Source organism: Hevea brasiliensis, unplaced genomic scaffold, assembly GCF_030052815.1.
Source record: "Hevea brasiliensis isolate MT/VB/25A 57/8 unplaced genomic scaffold, ASM3005281v1 Scaf430, whole genome shotgun sequence".
Taxonomy (NCBI): domain Eukaryota; kingdom Viridiplantae; phylum Streptophyta; class Magnoliopsida; order Malpighiales; family Euphorbiaceae; genus Hevea; species Hevea brasiliensis.
The window spans coordinates 43,027-59,584 of record NW_026614952.1 but is presented as its reverse complement, the minus strand read 5'-3'; positions in this window follow the sequence as shown (position 1 = coordinate 59,584).

The window sequence follows — 16,558 nt, the reverse complement described above, 5'->3', positions numbered from 1 at the left end:
AAATGTATGCATCAAATACCCCCAAACTCAAGCTTTTGCTTGTCCTCAAGCAAACTTTAAAATGTGATGCAAAAATTTTTTTAGGGGTGCCTTATCCAAAGAGCTATGAAAATCACCTATTAAAGTAACTTAACACACCTTTAGCCATACCAGCAATCCATATACCCATCCTTCAAAATGCAAAGAATCTAATGCTTATCCAAGCTTTCACCGCTTAGCCATCAAGTCAATTATCATTCAAAATCCCCAAACCAACCAATCAAAAGAGAGAGTCATACTCAAAAGGAATTCTAGGACAATCAATAGTCAAAGTGTCTCTATATGGAATGATGGAATTGAATGAATGAATGAATAGTTTTCCAATCCCATAGGCAAATTCCCTACTCCCATCTCCACTAATGTAGCAAGTACTATCAAGAGATCAAAGGTCTTTTTAAGGATGTAATGGGGCCATGGGGTTCAAAATGAGGCTAAGAAGAAAGATGGGTAAAAAGGATTCAAAGCATGAGAATATTTTCAATTTTGAAACATAAGGTACACTTCTTATTTTATTATATTTTTTTCTTTTTTTTATTTATTTATATGGGAGAGAGAAATACACAATGAGGATTGTCAAGTGCTAGCATAGTTTACAAAACACATAAAAATGGAGGGACATTTTGATTCTTTAGACTTGTATCTTGCATTTTCTTTTGATGATTGTCCCTAAAATTGCCACCCCCAAACTCATTTCTTTTAATACTTTGGGTGGATTTCTTTCATTTTGAATGACAATGGTGAAAATCACATATACTAGCACTTTTACAAGATGACAAGCACTTCTTCTCCTTTTTATTATATATTTTTTTCTTTCTTTTTTTTTTTGTTTTTTTTTATGTACCTAATGTTATAAATAATTATTCTCATGAAAAAGGTTGGAGTGTTTGGTTCATTGGCTAGGTAACAATAAGGATTTCAAGAAAAATTAGGGGTAAAAAGGCTCAAAGGGGTTTGCAAGGGTCAATTTTAATTAGGAAAAGGGCCAAAGGTTTAAAATGAGAAGGTTTAAATCAAAGAATGCCTAATCATCTCTCTTTTCAAGTACAAGCTGGTATTTCGCCTTGAAAGGTTTAGAAAATTTGTTCTAGGATTGGTGAGACATCATTTGACTACCTTATATCCAATAACTCCCTCTAAACACTCCAATCTCTAAAGGACTAGTTGGGTGGCTTTTTGGCTAAAAAGATATAGGCAAGGGATAGACACTTCAAAACCTTGCACCTCTTAGGAGACTTTCAATCCACAAGCCCAACTAAAGGTAAGTCAAATCACTCTCATAGGTAGCTTTTCAATACTCAAGGGATTTGGCAAAAGATTTTAATGCATGATGCATGATTTCTAAAAATGAGTAATGCATTAACTAAATGGAGGAAGTCTATTTGTGTGCAATGTGTACAATTTCTAAGTGATGTATAATGTGTGTGTAAATGTGTTATGTATATGTATGTAAGGATGTATATGTAAAATATTTACAATATATGTAAATGGAATGGGATGAGATGCTCCTATACTCAAAATGAGAAAATGAAGCAAAAATCAAAATGTGCACCCCCAAACTCAAAATTAGACATTGTCCTCAATGTCTCAAGTAGTGCATTATCAAAACTCAAAGTAAACAAGAATTACCAGGAATTGTGAGATTTAAGAGCAAAAAGAAAGAGTTACCTGGTATGGAGCATATGAGAATTCAAGATATAATGGGGATGCATAAGAAGTGCCGCAGGTTATGCGAGTAAAGTCTTTATCGAGCAGTACATAAGCTGTGCGGTTCTGCATGAGTGGCATAGAGGACTGCACAGGCTATGCAAAATATTTGCATAAGGGTATTCATAGCCTATGCAGTATATTCAAAAGCTGCTGCATGATGATGAGCAAGGGAAAATGTGCAACCACCAGTAGAGGCATGCAAATATATACAGAGTATGGACAAATATGCACAAAGTGAAAGATGCAGAGAAAAGTTAGGGCAAATGCGGCGAAAATAGGAGTGGAGAAGAAGAGGAGAGGTAATGCCGGAATAAATGGACGTGGGGGAAAAAAAGGAGTGAACAGGAATATCGAGAGGTGGAGGTGGGAAAAATGGTGCCGAAAACAAATTTGATTTGAATAGGGTTTGTGTAAAAACTGCATAAGTGAAAAGTGAGTTGTGCATAACTTATGCACTCTCTTATGCATGTTTCGATGGGTAATAAAAAGGTGTGAAAAGCGATTATGCAGGAGTGCATATCTTATGCACTAACTTATGCAAGTTAAGGCTAGTTTTGGACTTCAGAGAAATAGCTCATGCAAAAGTGCATAAGTCATGCACTGTCCTTATGCACTGTTCGGCAAGTTTTGACTTTCAGGGAGAGTGGTCATGCGGAAGTGCATAAGCTATGCACTCTGCTTATGCACCTGTCGGCATGTTTTGGTTTTTGGAAAATGTGGTCATGCAGTTGTGCATAAGCTATGCACTCTGCTTATGCACTTTTCGGTGGGTTTTGAAATTTGGGGTTGGTGGTTATGCAGAAGTGCATAAGCTATGCACCCTCCTTATGCAGGTCTCGGCAGATTTTGGTGTTTGGAAAATGTGGTCATGCAGTTGTGCATAAGCTATGCACTCTGCTTATGCACCTCTCGGCAAGTTTTGAGATTTTGGGTTGGTGGTCATGCAGTTGTGCATAAGCTATGCACTCTGCTTATGCACTCCTCGGTGGGTTTTGGAATTTTGGGTTTGTGGTTATGCAGAAGTGCATAAGTCATGCACTCTCCTTATGCAGGTCTCGGCAGAGAGAGAAAATCAGAGTTTTTGGTCATGCGGAAGTGCATAAGTTATGCACTCTGCTTATGCACCCCTCGGCAGGTTTTGATTTTTGGAGTTTCTGGTTATGCAGAAGTGCATAAGTCATGCACCCTCCTTATGCAGACTTCGGCAGAGAGAGAAAATGAAGAATTTGAAGTTATGCAAATGTGCATAAGTCATGCACTCTGCTTATGCAGGTTTCGAAAAATATGAAATTTGACAAAATTAGGCTATGCAGAGTTGCATAAGCTATGCACTCTTCTCATGCACTTTGCAATATGAATGAAAATGGCAAGAATTGTGGTTATGCAGGATTGCATAAGCTATCTGATTCTTATGCACAATTCAACAAGATTAAGATTGCAATGGAACATGATTTGCAAGTGTGAAAAATACCCTTAGAATGAAGAAATATAATTCCATGAAGCATAAACCATGAGAAATTTTCACCAAAAACACATCAATATATACAAAGTTCATCAAAAATGCATCACACAAGCTTGTAGAAGATGGATCTTGCATAAAAGGCATTTGTGACCCATGCCATTTTAACTCAAATTCTGCAAATCAACATTTAGCACATTAAAACTCAATAAAATCTGCATAAAGTTGTATCTATTCACAAATAATGAACTCCCCAAGTCATGCCAAGAAAAATGCAGCATTTCCATCTTAAATCCCACAACCCAAATAAGCTCATAACTGCAAAAATGGCTCACTTACCACCATATTAACATTAAAAGCACATTTACTTAAAAGTTACACACCCAACCTCACCAAGAACGTAAGCCATCTACTGCAGACACCCTCTTTGCTGCAGAATGTCATTTTTTTGCTCTGCATAAACTAGGTAGCAACCCAAGGACATAATTCATCTGCTGCAGACCTTTCCTTGCTGCAGATTTCATTTTTCCCATCTGCATAAACCAGGTAGCAGACCCTGCACTGGTTATGCAGCAAAAATCAATCAATTTGTAGGAGATTTAAAGAACATAATTTCAGGTTAAGGGTCACTCCCCAGCAGTTCACCAACCTTCCTCCATTGAAATACATCTACAAGGGACAAAATTCAACAAATGTCAAAAATTGAATTTGGGGAGATTCAAGATAAAAACAACAGTAATGAAAGTAAAAGTAAATCAGCAAAATAAAAATAAAAGGACTTGGGATGCCTCCCAAGAGGGCTAATTTATAGTCCTTAGCTGGACTTTTATCATTTTTCATGGTGGCTGGAATTGGAATTTATTGCCTCTGTTTCCAATAGGTGTTTCAATGAATCTATACTTCATTTTCTTTCCATCACATGAGAAGATCCTTGTTGCTTTGTCTAAAAATCCGACCATTTCTTTCTTGACAACCTTTGGTGTATCTTTTTCTTTGAGAGATGGTTGCTTGACCTCACTTTTCTCCACTTTCTCAAATTGAAAGATTGATGCCATATGACAAGGTGGATTACCCTTTAAATGTTGTGCAAATGCAGCCTCTTTTGGATTTTTATCATTGATACTCCCTTCATGGATAAGACAACTTTCAAGAGAAGCCTTCAGATAGCTCTTTCTAAAGTGCTCTTTTACTAACTCATCAACTATATCAATTCTCAAACAAGAGTCTACATCTTCATGTTGCTTCTTCTTATCATTGCCAATGTTGAAGACTAAATGATTCTCTCCGACTCTGAGAGTAAGCTTCTCACCTTTCACGTCAATCAAAGCACCAGCTGTAGCTAGGAAAGGCCTCCCCAAAATGATTGGGATATTAGAATCCTCTTCCATGTCCAAGATGACAAAGTCAACAGGTATATAGAATTTCCCAACCTTCAGAGGCACATTCTCCAAAATCCCTTCAGGATACTTAATTGATCTGTCAGCTAACTGAAGAGAAATGTGGGTCGGCTTAAGATCTCCCATGTTGAGCTTCTCATAGATGGAGAGGGGCATAAGGCTTACACTAGCCCCTAAATCACATAAAGCTTTTATAGAACATGATTCCCCAATGTGGCATGGAATTGAAAAACTTCCTGGATCCTTGAGCTTTGGAGGAAGTTTCCTTTGGAGGATAACCTTTGCATTCTTGATTAAGGCTCTGATCTCATAATCTTCAAGTCTTCTTTTGTTTGAGAGAATTTCTTTCAAAAACTTAGCATAAGAAGGCATCTGGGAAAGAGCATCAATAAAAGGCACATCTATATATAGCTTCTTTAAAACCTCTAAGAACTTCCCAAATTGCTTATCAATCTTGGCTTTTTGAAATCTCTGTGGAAAGGGAAGCTGTGGCTTGTAAGGCTCTGGAGGTATATATTTCTCTTCTTTCTCTCCAACCTCCTCTTTACCTTTTCTTGCACTCCCTTTTTCACTCTTTTGTTTTTCATCTCTCTCAACATCTTTCTCATTTTCTCTCTTCTCAACTTTTTTACTCTTCTCAGTATGCACTATTTTACCACTCCTCAGTGTGATGGCATGACATTGCTCCCTTGGATTTTCTGTTTGACTAGGAAGTTTCCCCATAGATTTGGTACTTGATGAGCGTGCTTGTTGTGCAATCTGATTTTCCAGCATCCTATTGTGTGTTTGCATCTGTTCCATCCTTGCTTTCATCTCTCTCACCTCTTCATCACGCTTAGTTTGATTAGCAAGAATTTGTTGTAATAAAGCCTTTGTGGTGGAACTTTGTTCTTGCTGTTTTGGTAGAGGTGCAGAATTTGCATTCTTTTGCTGAAAACTAGGTGGTGGTTGCCAAGGTTGTTGGTATTGATGCCCTTGTTGTTGTGGTGGAAAGTTCTGAGTTAAAGCTTGAGTTTGCTGATTCCCCCATGAAAAATTTGGATGATTCCTCCAAGCATATGAAGGATAATCTACTCCATAGCTCATTGTTCCTTCTGCATAAGTAACTTGTTGAGAATTCCCAGAGCATGATGATGAACTGACTAGCATACTTAAATCCTCCATTTTCTTAGCAAGGACATTAGTGAGTGTATCAAATTTGGCATTGATCATGTTGAATGGATCAAGCTCATACATTCCAGCAGCTTGCCTCTTTTGAGTTGGAGCTGGTCCTCTTGGACTACTCCAAAGATGAGTATTCTTTGCTATTTTCTCTAACAACTCATAAGCTTCATCTTCATGCTTAATGATGAATTCCCCTCCAGTTTGAGCATCAATGATTCCTCTGATAGCAGGAGTGACATTTGTGTAAAATTTCTAGTTTATCATCCATTTAGGAATGGCATGATATGGACATTGTCTCTCCAACTCCTTCCATCTCATCCATGACTCATAAAGAGTCTCATCTTCTCTTGGTCTAAAAGCAATCATTTGATTCCTCAACTCTTGAGTTTTTCCAGGTGGAAAGTATTGGGCAAGAAATGCATCAGTGAGCTGCTCCCAATTTGTAATTGAGTTGTGAGGTAAAGAATCAAGCCAATCTAATGCTCTATCTTTCAAAGAGAATGGAAACAATTTTAGCCTTGCTACATCATCAGACACTCCTGGTTGCTTTTGCATGTCACAGATCATAACAAACTTCTTAAGATGAGTATGAGGATTTTTACGAAGGATGACCTCCAAATTGAGAATTACAATCATTTGTAGTACTCCAAAATCCATCTTATAACTATTTGCATCAATTCTTGGTCTTGCTATACTCTCTCTTAAGTCATCAAAATAAGGAAATGCATGATCCATCATACTTCCCTTAGGAACATTAGCATTTACAACTTCTTCACCATGAGCTGCATTTTCATTGTTTCGATTATTTTGACATTACCACCACCAATTCCAACTCTTTCTTGACCATTTCTTGTTGATTTCATTGCTCTCAATGCTTCTTTTCTTCTTCTAGTTTCTTTCTTGTTGGCTCTACAAAACTTCTCAATTTCAGTATTAAATAATATGGATGTATCACTTGTTCTTCTAGCCCTTCTCATAAAAGATTAAGAGTACCTAAAAAAACAAACAAACACAAAATGAAAAGATAACAAAGATAAAACTATAAACAACTAAAATAATCAAGAATTCAATCTTAAACAAAAAACTCCGACAGCAGCGCCAAAAACTTGATGTGTCCCAACGCAAGTGCGAATTCGTTCAAGTAGTATAGAAAAGATATCGTTCCCACGAGTTGTGTTAATGATTGAATTTTTGATGTAAAATAAAATATGTTAAAATTGTATTTTAATCAAATTAATAAAAGAAATTTAGGAAATTGAAGCATAAGGTATGAAAATGCAAAACTAAATTCAAACAATGACTAATTTAATAATTCGCAAAATAAAGAAATTGATAATAATGAAAATTAATAAAATGAGATTAAACTAAACACTCAAAAGTAAAATTTCAAGCAATAATTGATGAAAGACGATTCTGGAGTTAAGGGTTCATATTTAAGTCATTTTGGGATTTTCCCTAGCTAGCCCAATCCATGAAATTTATGGGTTTAAAGGAGATTAATTCTAAAATCCATTAAAAACTCTTTCGAGTGAGACAAAGAGTGCCTTAATTAACTTAATCCTACTTTCGTAGAGTTAAAATTAACCAAGACCCATTAGGTTCTTTAATCAATCTATTAAAACCCTCTTAACCCTTAGTCTATTTCTAGATCTAAGTTAATTAAGTCTAATTTCTTGATTAACTATCACTTGGTTTTCTCCTTTCGGTGCTTCAACCAAGGGTTAAGAACATAACTTAATGGGGCCCTTCATTAAGCATGTGAATAAGCACACAAGAAATGGATTAAACCTCATAAATTCATTAAATTGGGACTAACCCAGTTCAAATCCACAAAAATAACTAAATATTACATCCCTTACTCCAGAATCAAAGTAAAACTACTCACTATCCATAATGTTGACAAGAAATTCTGAGTTTATAAGGAAATAAAGCTTTAATCTAAGCTAAGAAACAATAAACTAAACACTAAAAATGTAGGAAAAATGTAAGAAAAGAAAGAAATCTCCAAATCTGGTTGGAAATGGAGTGGGAGATGATTGTGACTCTTCAGCTGCTGCCTCCCCTATCCCTTTTCTTCCTCTACTTGCTTCCCCCCTTTCTAAAATGGGAAATGGGACTATTTATAGCATTTTTCTTACATGGAGCCCTAAAATGGTGTGTTTTAGGTGGAATTTTCTGAGGAATCTTACGCGACTAATTAATGAAACCTTTGTGGGATGCATAAGTGGGTGCATAAGTTATGCGATCCCTTATGCTGCTTTCATTGTTCAGTTCACTTATGCAAAAGCGCATGAATTGGCGCATAGGTTATGCACATTTAGTGAGATTGCATAAGGGAGGCGTGAATCTGCATAAGCTATGCACTCTCCTTATGCACAATTCGCAGTGTTGGAGCAGTGTTTCTTCTCCTCATGCGGATCTGCATAGCTTATGCGGCAAGTTATGCGCAATTTTGTCAATGCATATTTCCATTTGAAAACTTGTTTTTGACATCTTTGGCTGTAGAAGTCACTCCTCAATGGCAAAATTTCTTTTCAGTCCTTCAAAAACACCATTTTTCCTACAAAACAAGTAAAAATTACAAATTAATCCAAAATTGACAATTATGAAAAACTAACTAAATAACTAATGAAATTAGCTAAAAGTGACTAATAATCAAATAAAATGGCTATGAAATTAAACCTAAATGATTATGCAAAATGTATGCATCACTCTCCCCTTTCTTCCTTCCTTTTTTTTATCCAAAATTATATCAGGATACTATTTATGTTTTTCTAACAAGTAACCCTAAAATGGTGCGTTTGAGGTGACGTTCACGTGTGATGATCTTTCTGCCAGCTCATTATGAAGAATTGCACAAGTTGTGCAAGCTTCTTATGCAGATTCTATGCAAAATTGGTGGTTCCAGGTACTTCCCGTGATGTTGCATAAGTTATGCAGGCTGGTTGTGTAGATTTTTCATGCTTTGGAGTCCTTCGTGAAATTGCATAAGCGGACTGCATGAGTTATGCAGCTGGTTATGCAAGTTTCAGCAGGTTTGGGTGCTCTTTCCGTGATGCTGCATGAGTGAGGAGTGGAACTGCATAAGTTATGCAGCAAGTCATGCAAGTTTCAGCCAAAGTAGTTGTCCCTTCCATGAAGCTGCATAAGCAGGGTGCGAGACTGCATAAGTTATGCGGTAAGTTATGCAGGTTTCCATGAAGCTGCGTAAGCAAGAAGCGAATCTGCATAAGTCATGTAGTAACTTATGCAGGTTTCGGCAGGCTCACAAATTTGCTTCTTCTCCCTGTGCAGAACTGCACAACTTGTGCAGTAGGTTATACAAACTTTGACAACTTTGCATTCTTCAACCTTCAAGCTTTATTTTGACATTTTTGGCTATAGGAATCACTCCTCACTAGCACAATTTCTTTTTAGTTCCTCAAAAACACCATTTTACCTACAAAATAAAGCAAATTACAAATTAACCCAAAAAGTTGACAATTATGAAAAATTATCTAAATAACTAATAAAATTAGCCAAAAGTGACTAACAAATAAATGAAATGGCAATGAAATTTAACCTAAATGACTATGCAAAATGCATGTATTAAATACCTCCAAACTCAAATATTTTCTTGTCCTCAAGCAAACTCTAAAATATAATGTACGTTGGGGTGCCTTGTCCAAAGAGCTATGAAAATCACCTATTAAAGTAACTTAACATACCTTTAGCCATACCAACAATCCATATACCTATCCTTCAAGATGTAAAGAATCTAATGCATATCCAAGCTTTCACCACTTAGCCATCAAGTCAATTATCATCCAAAATTTCTAAACCAACCAATCAAAAGAGAAAGTCATTCTTAAAATGAATTTTAGAACAATCAATAGCCAAAGTGTCTCTATATAGAATGATGGAATTTAATGAATAAATGAATGAATTTCCAATCCTATAGGCAAACTCCCTACTCCTATCTCCACTAATGTAGCAAGTACTATCAAGAGACCAAAGGTCTTTTTAGGGATGTGATGGGGCTATGAGGTTCAAAATGGGTTAAGAAGAAAAAGAGTAAAAGGGATTCAAAGCATGAGAATATTTTTAATCTTGAGAATATAAGGTACACTTTTTATTTATTATTTTTTTCCTTTCTCTTTTTTTTTTCTTCTTTCTCTTTTTTTTTTTGGGGATATATATCAAAGCACAAAGGAGAAAGAAATGCACACTAAAACTGACTAAGTGCTAGTATATTTTACAAAATAAAAAAAATAAGGGACTACTTTGACAATTTAAATTTGTATATTGTATTTTCTCTTAATAATTGTCCCTAAAAATATCACCCCCAAACTCATTTCCTTTAATTACTTTGGGTGAATTTCTTTCAATTTCAATGACAATAGTGAAAAGCACATATACTAGCATTTTTATAAGATGACAAGCATTTCTTCTCCCTTTTATTATTATTTTTTTTTCTCTTTTTTTCTTTTGTGTGTACCAATTGCTATGAAGGATTGTTCTTATAAAATGGTAGGTAGTGTTTAGTCTATTGGTTAGGTAGAAATAAGAGTTTCAAGAAAAATTAGGAATATAAAGGCTTAAAGGGGTTTACAAGGGTTAATTTTAATTGAAAAAAAGGCCAAAGGTTTAAAATGAGAAGGTTTAAATAAAAAAATACCTAATCATCTCTCTTTTCAAGTACAAGCTGGTATTTCGCCTCGAAAGGTTTAGAAAATTTATTCTAGGATTGGTGAGATATCACTTGACTACCTTTTATCCTATAGCTCCCTCTAAACACTTCCATTTCTAAATGACTAGTTGGATGGCTTTTTGGCTAAGAAGATATAGGCAAAGGATGCACATTTCAAAACTTTGCACCTCTTAGGAAACTTTTAATCTACAAACCCAACTAAAGGTAAGTCAAATCACTCTCATAAGCAACTACTCATTACTTAAGGGATTTGGCAAAAATTTTATGCAAAAATTTTATTACATGAATGCATGGTTCCTAAAAATGAAAAATGCATTAACTACGTGGAAGAAATCTATTTGTATGCAATATGTACAATTTCTAAATGATGTATAATGTGTATGTGAATGTGCTATGTATGTATGTGCAATATGTATGCAAAATATTTACAATATATATATATATATATATATATATATGCAAATGAAATGGGATGAGATGTTCCTGTACTTAAAATGTGAAAAATTTTAGCAAAAATCAAAATTAGAGCATTAAAATATTAATGCACTCCCCTAAACTCAAAATTAGACATTGTCCTCAATGTCTAAGGCAGTGCATCATGAAAATTCAAAGCAAAGATAAGGAGTTATCTAGCATAGAGCAGTAATTTAGCATCTAAAATGTGAATATAAAAGATGATGATGCATAAGGAAGCTGCACAAGTTATGCAGAATATATGCTTTGCAGAACAGTTGCATAAGGAATTGCACAGGCTATGCAGGAGAAATATAAGTTGAAAATCAGTTGCATAAGCAGTTTCACAGCCTGTGTAGTATACTGAAAAGTTGCAGCATAATGATATATAGAGGAAAAACTTGAAAAAAATTGCATAGATATCCAAGTATATACAATCTATTGACAAGCATGCATAAAGGAACAGCAAAGGCAAATAGAAACAATGAAAAACCAAGGGGATATCCATCCAATTGTATTTCAAGAAAACAGAATGCAAAACAAACTAAAATTATTCCAGCACATCTAAAAATAAAAACTCCCAGAAGCTGAACAAGACCAAAATAAAAAATTAATCTATTTATATGGCTTTACCCTTGTCCAAGGGAGCTGCTAGTGGACTGGATGAAGGTGGCTGCTGCTAAAGAGGTGGCTCTGAAGGAGGTGACGAAGGTGGAGGAGGGAAGTTAGGGTTGTTTAATTTTTAATTTGCACAGGTTGTGCAGGTTCTTGCATAGGGTAAATATTAAAGTGCACATGCTATAAGGTTTCCTTGTGCAAGTTTTAGCAAAAATAAAATTTACAACAAATTGAGTGTAGTGAAATTACATAAGCTATGCACTAAGTTATACAGGTTTTGGCAGATAAGAAATAAAACTCAAAAACTGCATAAGCTTTGTTATTTGCCTGTGTATAATTCGGCAGAAACAAAAATTGATAAAATCACATTGCAAACTTAGAAAATGCAAGAAAAAATGATTTTTGCTATTTAAACTCCATTAAAAATAGGAAATTTCACCCAAGAAATACATGAACCCTTAAAAATTAACATAAAAAATGCATCAACACATGTGAATCCAAATTAAAACACATTCAAGTTCATAATAGCAATAATTTCTGCATAAAAGCTTGTGAACAGTACCATTTCAATTCAAAATCTATGGATTGACATTTTATCACATCATAAACTTAGCAAGAACCTACACCACTGCACTATAATCAGAAAATTTCATTTATCCACAAAAGCAAATCATACATCCTCAATTTTGCCAATCAAATGAAACATCGTAAAATTGAATTACACAACCCAATTGAGTTCACAACCACAAAAATGAACCACTCACCATAATACCAACATTAAAGACATAGATATATGAAGATAATACACCCAACCTCAGCCAATAAGAATAAGTAGATAGTTGACAACATATGCTGCAGAATCAACACATAAAAACTTCTTTGCACAAACCAAAAGAATCTACAACAAAGGCAATTAAGACAAATCAGTTTTGGGAAAGTAGACAATCAAAATATCAAGTAAGAATAACTTCCCACTAGTGCAATAGCCTTTAGTCCTTCAAAATGCATCTACAAAAGGAAAAATTTCAACAATGTCAAAATTGAATTTGAGGGATATTTAAAACAAAACAAAAATAATGCAAGTAGAATAAACTTAATAAAAACAGAATAAAGAAACTTAGGGTGCCTCCTAAAAACTCTAAGTTAAGCTCATTAGCTTGACCCTTGTCATGTTTGCTAATCAAAAAGCAACTTCCTTTCATAATAATTGTCATTTAACATGACATATGGATCTTGATATAAAGTGCCCTCAAGATTGGCAAATTTTAAAGCAAATTTACATGTAGCACGAATAACACTTGGAGTGGAATCACATACTTGGGTTGAAGAAAGCTTTAGCTCATAGAGGATATAAAATGGTGAAGGAGGTATCCATGAGAGAAAAGGGTCTTCCAATAGTATATGTATAAGCACCATCATTGAGCTCAAGTTGATGGTTTTATCAATTTTCTCAACCACTAACTTCATTTCTAACTCATTTACATATAAGCCCTCTTCCAATGACCCTCCAAGGATAAAAGAGTTATTTTCTTCAACTTTAAATTCCAATTCTTCTTTAAGTAACTTCTTTTCTTGTGGGAACTCTATTGGTAACTCATCTTCAAGGGATTTTTCTTTTGCTGATTGAGGCTCCACTCTTTCTGCAGATTCAAATTCCCATGAAGCTTTGTCATAGCTTAACTCATTGTCCCCATGTTGATTTTTTAGTTCCTTGTCATAAGGTCCATTCATCATCTTGATTAATAGCTCATTTTTCTTCATTGATGTTTCAAGATCATCCAATTCAATTCGCTGATCTTCTTGAATCTTTAATAATTGGTCAAAGAAACTTTCAAATTTATCTTTTTCCTCTTCAAGTCCCACTCCTTTCTTTTCTTCAAACTCAAATGGTTGGTGTGAAATATTATATTGGTAGTGGTATGGAGGATATTGGTGACTACAACCTTGCAGTGAAGGGTCTCAATGCCAATGGTAATCAAAATCCGCCATGTCATTAAATAAGTGAATGACATCCTCATGACCTCTTTGAATAACATGATCACCAGTTGCCCAAGCTCCACAATCTACCCAATTTCTTATTGCTTCATCCAAACCATTGTAGAAACAAAGAATTAGAGACTGATTTGAAAGGTTGTGGTTGGAAAATCTCTCTCCCATATCATTGAATCTTCCCCAAGTGGTATAAAAGGGCTCCAAGTGAAGTTGAGCAAAACTTATGAAGACTTGTGCATGAAACATTTCAATTAACCTCACAAGATAAGCAAACGAAAAAAAATTAGAAATATAAAAGAAAAATTCAAAAAGAAAAACACAAAGTAATAATAAAGAAAATTAAAAAGAAAATGTTCAAATTAACTAAACAACCAAATCATCTAATATCAAACAACAAGGTGAAAACAACCAAAAACACAAAGTGAAAAGATAATATATAAAAATAAAAATGTAAAATTACTAAAACAACAAAAAATTCAATCTTAAACAAACAACTCCCCCGCAATGGTGTTAAAAACTTGATGTGACTCAACCGCAAGTGCATGAATCGTATAAGTAATATAGAAAAGATATCATTCTCTCGAAGAGTTGTGTTAATGATTGAATTTTTGATATAAAAATTGGCTAATTCAAGCAAATTTCGAAGTTCAAGTTATAGATTAATAGAATTTGAGGTGAAAAATCTATATATGTAAAATTAACAATATAATTATTAATATGAAGATTCAACTAAACTTGTGATAAATTAAAATGAGCTAATTGAAATATGGCAAGAATTAAAATGACAAGCAATTTAACTTAATTAAATTTAACAATGATAAAAGGGTGATTCCGGAGTTTGAGAATTTATATTCAAGTTATTTTGGGATTTTTAAATTGGTTATCCAATCTTATGCAAATTATGGGTTTTAAGGAGATTAATTCTTGAATCCTTTGAATACCCTTTCGAGTGAGACAAAGAGTACCTTAATTAACTTAATCCTACTTTCGTGGAGTTAAAATTAATTAAAACCCATTAGGTTCCTTAATTAATCTGTAAATCCTCTTAATCCTTAGTCTATTTTTAGATCTAAGTTAATTTAGTCTAATTTCTTGATTATCTATCACAGGATTTTCTCCTTTCGGTGCTTCAACCATGGATTAAGAATAATACTTAATAGGATCCTACGCTAAGCATGTCATTAAGCACAGAAGAAATGAATAAAATCTCATAAAAATCACAAAATATGGATTACCCAATCAAAATCCACAAAATATCCTAAATATTACATTTCAACTCCAGAATCTATGAAAAACTACTCATTATCCATAATAATTACAAGAAATTCTAAGTAAATATGGAAATAAAACTTGAAACTATATTAAGAACTAAGAAACTCAATACAAGAAAGGTAGAAAATAGTGAAGAAAAGAAGAAAACTCCAAATCTGGTCCAAAAATGGAGAGTAACGCCTCTGCTCTGTCTTCTAACGTTTCTTCTGCTTCTCCCCTTTCTTCCTTCCTTTTTTTTTCCAAAATTAGATAAGGACACTATTTATATTCTTCTGACAAGTAACCCTAAAATGGTGTGTTTGAGGTGAAGTTCACGTGTGAAGATCTTTCTGCTAGCTTCTTATGAAGAATTGCACAAGTTGTGCAAGCTTCTTATGCAGATTCTATGCAAAATTAGTGGTTCCAGGAACTTCCCGTGGTGTTGTATAGGTTATGTAGGCTGGTTGTGCAGATTTTTCATGCTTTGGAGTTCTACGTGAAATTGCATAAGTGGACAGCATAAGTTATGCAGCTGGTTATGCAAGTTTCAGCAGGTTTGGGTGCTCTTTTTGTGATGCTGCATGAGTGAGGAGTGGAACTGCATAAGTTATTAGTGGGTGTCAAATCCACCAGAAATTAAATTAACTGAAATCACCAATTATGAAATATTTTCTACAGTAAATGGTAAATCCAGGTCAAACCCTAGAGACTGAATTATTAAATTTCGTGCACTTGTGTAATGGAAAAAGAAAGAGACAAAGATTGGGGGGGTTTTGTAACACAAAATCAGAAGAAATCAAAAATTCAAGAACTTAAATATGAAAATCTCAATTTAAACAAACTTTAGTCTAAGGTAATTCTCATTCCAATGCATTGATTTGATCATAAATAAAAGAAATACAATTATCTCTTATTGAATACTTAATGTAGATTTACCAAACAGCGAGGTAAACCCCTGACTTCCCTATACTCATCAATTTGAGCCCAGCACTCTTGTTGACTCTAATTATTAACTGAATTGGTATTAAGCAATCCTCATCAAATTAATAACTGCTTTAAGAATAGGAAGTAGTTAAGCTGAATAACAATTTATGAAGCATAAATCATTTAATTTCACCATATTGTTTCCTTAGGTTATTATCGAAAACTGGGAACATAATCAATAAAACGTAATTGCTACTCATGTTCAATCTTACACAACAATTACGGATTATAAAGATGAACTAGCAATTGATCTCATTAAACAATTAACTAATAGGACTTTTTAGCAAATCATTCAATAGATCAAAGACAAAGAAATCAGAAAACAATAGATATTCAAAAAGACATAAATTAAATTAGGAACCTGGTCTCGCAAATCAAGCAAAAGAACTTGAATCCCTTGAACTGAATTAAAAACTTAGCCACTCATGTTCATGGCTTACAGAAAAATAAAGAAAAGAAATCTAAAGCGTGAATGGAGAATGAAAGTCTTTCTGATGTCGAGAGCTGCTCTCTCTTTCTGATCTCCTTTGTGCAGCTACTGTCTCTTCTATTTATAATAAATGGTCTAGGGTTAGGTTCTTAGATTCTCTGTCAAAAACTGCAACTGGAGCGAAATCAGGAAACTAACTGTCGACGGATACACGTCACTACACGGCCCGTGTATCACTACATGGCCCAGGGCCGTGTAACTTACTAGAGCTGAATGGGCATGTTTCGTATTAGCACAGAAAGTTACACAGGTCTCTAGGATTTACACGGGTCAAGTTACACGGCTCGTGTACTTTGTTTCTTCCTCAATTCTCT